This window comes from Akebia trifoliata, chromosome 14, assembly GCF_017979445.1.
Source record: "Akebia trifoliata isolate Shusen 1 chromosome 14, ASM1797944v1, whole genome shotgun sequence".
Classification (NCBI taxonomy): Eukaryota; Viridiplantae; Streptophyta; class Magnoliopsida; order Ranunculales; family Lardizabalaceae; genus Akebia; species Akebia trifoliata.
Window position 1 is genome coordinate 14,764,656 of NC_141388.1, and position 8,026 is coordinate 14,772,681.

Sequence of the window (8,026 nt, forward strand, 5' to 3'; positions counted from 1 at the left end):
TTGATATTTATTTATTTTCATTGCATTATAACTCTAGAACTTGAGCTATAGTATATTCTTCAACTTTTAAACTGGGGTTAAAAGTTTTAGAATTGGTTGATTTTTTGTGAGGATGGTCTCCTCGCCATAGATATCATCCTCACAAAACATCACCCCATTATGAAACTTTTAGCCTATATAAGACAAAACTCTTTGTCTACGATTGTGATTAGGACTTTGGTCGCTGAACCCAACCCGTATTAAAATTTTCAATTTTATTTTTCAAAAGTTGTCAGCATTAGCAAGAAATGATAAAAAAAATTTAATTTTTTTTTAACTTATAATGGCAAAAAATTTAATATATTTAAAAAAAAACTAGGATGAGTTAGTAACTCGGTTTATTTCCTAATTGTTGGGTTTTTTTCCTATTCGATTCTAGGTTCGGTTAAGTTTTCAGACACCTAAACTGAAACCAAACCTATAAGAATTGGTTTGATCTCGGTTTGGGTAAGTTACCGATTTTCGGGTAAAAAAATCTGATTCGGTCTGGTCCGATTTTCTAGTTACGAATTTTTTGTACACCCTTAGGATGACATGCACCCCTTGACCTTGTTCTTCTCTTATTGACTAATTTAAAATGACCTAACTACCCTTGTCGCCAATCTCTAAACAAAAATCCTATGATTTTTCTTCCCAAACCAAGCATCTTCAACTTCTGGGTTAAAATCTTTTATAATCATCGTCAACCTTAAAATTTTACCTGCTTCAACATGCAAACTTAAAGAACTTGATTATTTCAATCAAAATATTTCCATCGAAACCTTCTATTTTAATACCAAATCTTGATTAAAATATTTTAATTAGTTTGGTTGAAACTAACTATTTATCAAACCTATAACCTAAAGATTGCAATTATACATATAATTGGATGGAATGATTTTAGTTGGATGTAATACTAAGGTGTTGATGGGCACGAGTTGGCTCAAAAGGTTTTTAAGCATTGCATATATGGACTTGGGTTTGAGTTGAATATATGGGCCCATAAGACTGGGCTGGGGCTCATTCCAATGGACCGAAATAGGACTTAGTTTTTAAATCTAAAGTCTAGGATTTATGTACCGAGTCATCTGAGTTATCTCATGCCCGATAAATCTTTTAAATTTATTTATTATTATTTACTTAATTATGATAATTATTATTATAAGGTGGCTTATTATATGTCAGCCACAGAGTTTTTATTTTATGTAGATAACAAATATTAATTAACTCAATAAAAAATGAATTATTTTATATCGAAAACTCATAACAAAGTTGATCGGCCAAAATTTGAAAACATGTGGGCCGAGAATTTACTATCTATAGAGTCCACACTAGAATAAAGACTTATGTACTTGACTCATCAATTCAAATTACTGTTGGCAGTTTGCATTTTTTTCTCTCTAGAATGAACCCGATTCATCATATGGGTTGGAAGAGATAATCAGTTTCTCAGTTTGTTAATTTGGTTCAATTTCACCCAAATGTTCCAATGAATTTTTGGGACACAATGAAAAAATACAACAAAAGCTAATAATCGGATTTTTTGTGTACCTAGTTCATTGAATTTTACGAACTCATAACAAACCATGCCATAAACTGCTTTACTTTGTGCCAATTCATTCTTTTTCTTTTTTGAAATGTTGTCGGGGTTAGACAGACCCAAACCAGCTACAACCTCAGGTATAGCTTATCACTACCATCCTTATCAAGAATAGAACAAATCAGGGGAAAGAGAGTTACAATTAAGGGCTTGGCACCCAACATTCACATGATTTGGTATAGGAGGAGCAAATTTGTTACCTTAGATCCAAACCAATTATCGTGCCAAAGAGATATTAGTAAAATTGACATATTTGCAAGGGCAAAAGACAACTCACACATCAATTGAATGTTCCCTACATATGTAATCCATAAATCGAGATTTACCACTTTCTAATCATTAATTTCAAAATCATGAAAAAGATTTGTTTCTCAAAATAAATTAGTCAAAATAATTTAGTAAGATATTCCACCCAAGTAAATAGTCCATCCAAAATCCTTGGGATAAGGTTAGGGCAGAGCTAGTAAGGAGGCAACTGCCCCCACTCAACTTTTTTGGGCATTTTAGATATTCTTGAATTTATGCTTAAATTTGAGATACCTCTACATTTTGAACTACTAGCATGCCCTGTTTGACCCTGTTGCCCCCACTCCCTCATCTTCCTCCAATTTTTGCTCCCCTCCCCCTCCAATTAACTATAAGTTTGCTTCCACTAAAAGAAAATCCCGGCTCTCCCCTGGATAAGGCTTTGAGGAAGATGATGATTCTATTCAAGTAGATATGGCATTGGGAGGAAAGATAAATGAAGGGAAGGTATCACCATAACCTATTGAAATTAGATCCACAACGATAGGTGTGGTCCATTTACAAAAGATCCATCCAGTGACCTATCAATCAAATGCTTCAAAATTATTTGTGTAAATGGGTTTGCAGGGAGGCCTAGACTTGACTTATGGTAAGTTTTGAATAAGCAAAAGCGCGAATCCAGGTAATATAGGAGTCGTGATAAACGTACACGCTGACACATACGTGGCCTGTATGTGACTGGTGTGGTAAAGGCACAAAACCATAATCGTTTTCTTCAGGATACACAAGGAAAAAATCTATGATTCTATGCCCTTGCCATGTCAGCCAGGTATGTGTCAGCAAGTCATTTTATCATTAGACAGTAATACATACATATCTGGATTTACATTTTAAAAGTGTTTTTCACTTTTGAATCCAAATTATGGTGGCAGACACTTGAGAAGTGCTTCCAATTTTGTGGGAAGAAGAAAATTTCAAAAGTGAGAAGCGGCACAAACCCATTTCCTACTTCCAATATCTACATGAATTGATAGGACTTAAAACATAAATAATTTTTGGATGTCTAATTTAAATAATTACTCAAATATTTTCTTATATAGAGATTAAACAAAAGAATAAAAAGACTAAAATATATGATATATATAATTACCAATATGCTAAAGAAACTATTTTCCAAAAGGTACCTCTCACCAAACAATTATCTTTATGTTTCCACTCCTCATTGGGGATGTAACGGTGCAACTTTTGAGCAAAGTACCATCAAAATTGACATCGTTTCACACATTGTTGATGTGAAGGTGCCCACATAACCATAGATTCTTTTCACTCATATCTCGGGGAAAAGCATATTTGGTTCAATGCACACATTCATGGCAGCAACGTGTGAAACAATGTCAATTTTAATGTCACTTCAACATTTTCCCTTTTCTTTTAATATAAGTCTTAATTAGGACAACTTAGTGTGTCTGCCCAGCAACATTTTGTGCACAATGTGTCAGTGTCACAACCCTTACCTCAAAGGCTCTTATGCCAAGCTGGGAATAAAAGGACCTTTCGAACAAAATCCATAGAGTTGTGCTGGAGTGATCTCAAGATTGTACCTCACATCGCACTTTCCTGAAGTGGAAATGTGTAAGAACCATAGATGCTTTCCACTCGTATCCATGACAGGAAGTGCGATGTGAGGTACAACCTTGAGGTCACTTCAGCATTATTCAAATCAATAATTGAGTTTTGTTTGTAGATGAGATAATCTTTTAGTTTTGGGAAATTTACTTAGGAGGCAGGAGCTAAAAAATCAATTCTCTGTAACATCATCTTCACAAGTGTCTCACGTACACTCCTAAGTCAACATTCAGTACTACTCAATAGCCCCCATCAAGAATTTTTTCTAAGAGTTAAAACCAGCCAAATAAGGTGCTTTTTAACCATTGAATTGCAGATTTCCTTAAAGTTTTCATCACACTCAAAAGAGGAGTGAAGTACACTTGAATTAATGGTCACAATCTTGATCATTCCTTCTTTTCATAGATTTATAATTAAATGAAAGAAATAAGATTGATTCATTCAGTCGAGACATGATGATTGTAGGGTATAACCATACACCTTGTCTTCGCTGAGATTTTTGACTATAGAAGTGGGCTGACACGAAAGGGAGCCCATATATAGATAGAAAAAGTCTCACGAATACAAAGCGCTAAAAATGGTCGAGAAATCAATTACTGGATTCGTTCATGCTATGTGGAGCCACGAACCAGTTCATGATTCAGTTCCTAGTTTTGTGAACCAACGAACCGGTGTATATATATATCCCTTGTTTTGGAAACCGGGATTATTTTGGCCAATATTAGAAATATCCTAGTGTTTTCAAACTAATTGCAAGCCCCCTTGATGAACCACGAACCCAAATTCTAACTGAGCAAAGCAAAACAAAGAACTAGGTAAGATAGATTTAGAAGAGTAGAACCTTCTGACACACAGATAGTGCCTCATGTTTGAGACTAGAAAAGAACAATTGTCAATGTATGCTCTCTTGAAGTGGTCTCAAAAGGTAATAATCATTGTCACATATTCACTAAACATAATAGATGTGAGATTTGTAACTAGATCATAAACTGTCAGCAATGTCACCACACTCCAAAATCGACTATTAAAGAGGAAACAATGAAAGCAAGAGGTGCACAATTCTTTCTAATTAAAACTAATACTACATTAAGCTAAAAACTAATTTGGGTGTCAAGATAATTAACATGCACCCCACCTGAATCGAGAAGAAAATCGGTCGGAGAAGACTAGGAGCACACGAGTGCCACATGTCTCAATGCGTTTGGAGGTTTTCATATCTCGAAAACCGCAAAGAAGGTGATGTTGGATCCACCCTTTGGGATAATCATTTCAGAATTTTTATAGAGTTTACATATCATTATAACGACAAATATATTCGAATGTTTTTTTTTTCTACTCTCTCACTACAAAAACACAAGCCTTTAGTGACATATTTTTCGCGGCAGCCAAAATAAGCGCCACTATACACTACAGGAAAATGAACTTTTACCCAATATGTCTTTGTTAAAAAAAATAAAAATAAATAACGATATATTTTTCGCAACTGCCCACATAAGCGCCACCGTACACTCCAACAAAAATTTTGTAACAAAAGAAAAAAAAAAAAGCCCGCGAAGTCGTGAAGTTGCAATTGTCTTCAACACTTCCGCCATCTCTATTTTTGAGACTTCCCTCATATCTCTCTCCTGAAGCTACGATCATCTTCGAGACTTCCCCCATTGCTCTCTCCCTTTTAAGCTGCAAAGTTCTAAAGCTGCGATCTTGAACTCTCCCTTTCAAGTTGCAAAGCTGCGATCATCTTCTTCGAGACTTATTCAAAGTTTTTTTCGAGGCTTCCACCATCTCCCTCTCTCTCTCTCTCTCTCTCTGACTTTGAGGGTTTCAAAGGATTTTTCGTGTTTCAGATCTCACACAACTACAAAACCACTTGAAATTATCATCAATTTTGGTTTCTTCATGTTTTAGATCTCATAGATTGTGAGTTTTTTTCATTTTTTTTAGCAAATCTGATTTTGAAACATCGATTGTGGATTTTGTTCAATTTTTTGAGCAAATATGGTTTTATTGTTTTGAAGCATCAATCGTACTTGCCTTCCATAGCTTCTGGATTCAATTGTGCGTATTTGATCAGAGGTTGAAGGTTTAAAATCCTGATGAATCTCTCTCTTTAGTTTCAAAGCATCAATCCTAGGGTTTTCAACTTTAGGATTCTAAATCCATAAAACCTAAATTACTGATTATATATGTTAGTTTACAACATTGGTTGAGATTACATTTCTAGTCATTTAAATATTAAAACTCCTAAATCATTTTTCAGATTTTGATTAAAGATCAAAATCAATTTCAATTTGGTTTTCTTTATTTGAATATTTATATTTTCTGTACATTTTTTCCAAATAACTTTTATGTTTCTATTTTTATTGATTTTCATGGAGTGGTTAATATATATTTGGTCCTTAATGAATTTAATCTTATGGAATCGTGATTTATGGCGTTGGATCGGTATGTCCTTGATGAAAAGGTTATTATAGAGAACAAGTTAATTAAGTCATTCTTCATGAATTAAATTAAATTTGTGGAACAGCCATGTTTATCATTAGGGGTCATTACAACACTTTGGCACTCACTGCCCATGTCATGTATTTCAGTGATCTGAAGCAACACAACTCGTAGAAAAAATTGTCTTTATTTACCCTAATAGTTTGGATTTGTATTATGAGATCTGCTCATAATATTCTGAACTCCAATTCTGAGATGGAGAGGCATTTTGGGAATCAAGTTGATTTTGTGGAACTCTCTCTTTGATCCACTTGGTGTGACATTTTCTACTTCATACTGCTAGTGTGCGTAGATTTTCATAATGCTGAAACATTTATGGTCATGAGAAGATACTTTAGAATGATTTGATAGAGAGTTTGATTTATTTTGTTAGTTTAATTTTACTTTATCTTTGTTGTCTTCCATCCAAATTTTATTCGCACCAAACAGATATATATATATACTGTACTTTATCTAATGTTGTGGTGTTTAAGCTTTTTGAAGTGTTGTATAGCTGATTTTATATTCTTGAAAAAAACAATTGGCAGTTATATTCAAATGCAACAGTGACAGCAATACGAATAAGAAAAAAATAAAAAAATAAATGAGATATCATTAAGCTTCATACGCCTCATAAATGAGATTTAGACAACTGCAACATATAGTGGATACATCACCATCCAAGCTTTGTTCAATATCACAATGTTAAATTTCTTTCATATTTTTTATATGAGATTTAAATTGCATGAACTATAACTTTTACCATATCAAGACCTTTAAAAATGTGTACAACTAAACAGAAGATATTACAAGAATCACCTTCGCAGATGCTTAGTTTAGCTATAGGTCGAAAGAGAATGTAACAGCTCGACAGGATAGGTATCCATGAAAAACAAGGAAGGTTTTAAAAGCATTATACATGCAGACTGTCCATGAAAATCTCTACAGAACAAAGAGCACAACATTACTAAACAAGCATGGTTTTTATCATAGTAACAAACTCACAACATTATGTTCATTATTGGAAGAAAAGACTTATATTGTAGAACATTTTTGAGAGTGAGAACTTTGTGGTAAAATAGTTTAACTTTGTGTAGTTAAATTATTGGTCTCAGGCAAGTATACAAGATAGACAATGTTCCAACCAAATCCTAGACACAGACATGTCAGTACAGTTGATTTCACATACTAGAAGATATTCTTAAAGTTACTTTGGTTCAAGTAAGACTTCAATACCAAATAATTGTTGATTTCTATTGTTGTACACTTGAGGTCAATGAGATTCTCTCAAAACTATTTCCCTTTCCTTCCTATAGTGAGCTTTCTTGCTTCCACTATTTAATATAGTTTGATTTTACCTTTACAAAATGAGTCCTATTTTGTGACTTGATTGACTTAAAAGTGTTGAATAAAACTATCTATCAGTAGAAAGTATTACAAGTTTCATTATTTTTTTTCTTTTCAAAGTATAAGGGCCACTTAAGATGGAAAAAATAGACCAGTCCGAAGAAGGTTAAGGAACATAACCTAAAACTCCTCTTGTAATGATTGCAGTCTTATTCTTCGAGTTTGTAAAACTAGATGTCTGATTTTGAGATTTGAATTTCTGACTGAGATTTGAATGCTTTCAAGATATAGGTTGACATAGGTCACCATGCTCATGAGTCATCTCTTCTTGGGGGTATTGCTTGATGTGTCACTGTTGCCAAAATATCTAGTTTGATGCCATTTGTTCCAAGGGGAATATAATTCCTCATATCAGAGTATGTTCCAACCCTTTATTTTCTTCTTTTTTATTATTTTTTTTATTATATATAACAGTTATAATTTTTATTGGAAGTTGTATTACTAAAAAACTTAACTAATTTGCTTATTTTAGGTGAAAATCTACTTCTAGTTGATATATGTATGCATTCCATGACTTCTTCTAGACAAACAATGTTAATGTGAGTGTTAAGTTGTTTGAGAAGCAAATTTTCACATACTTTGTAATTCATGAAGCACATTTCCATAAGAATAAAAATATTCCTCGTTGGGAATCTTACAAGATTTAGGAAT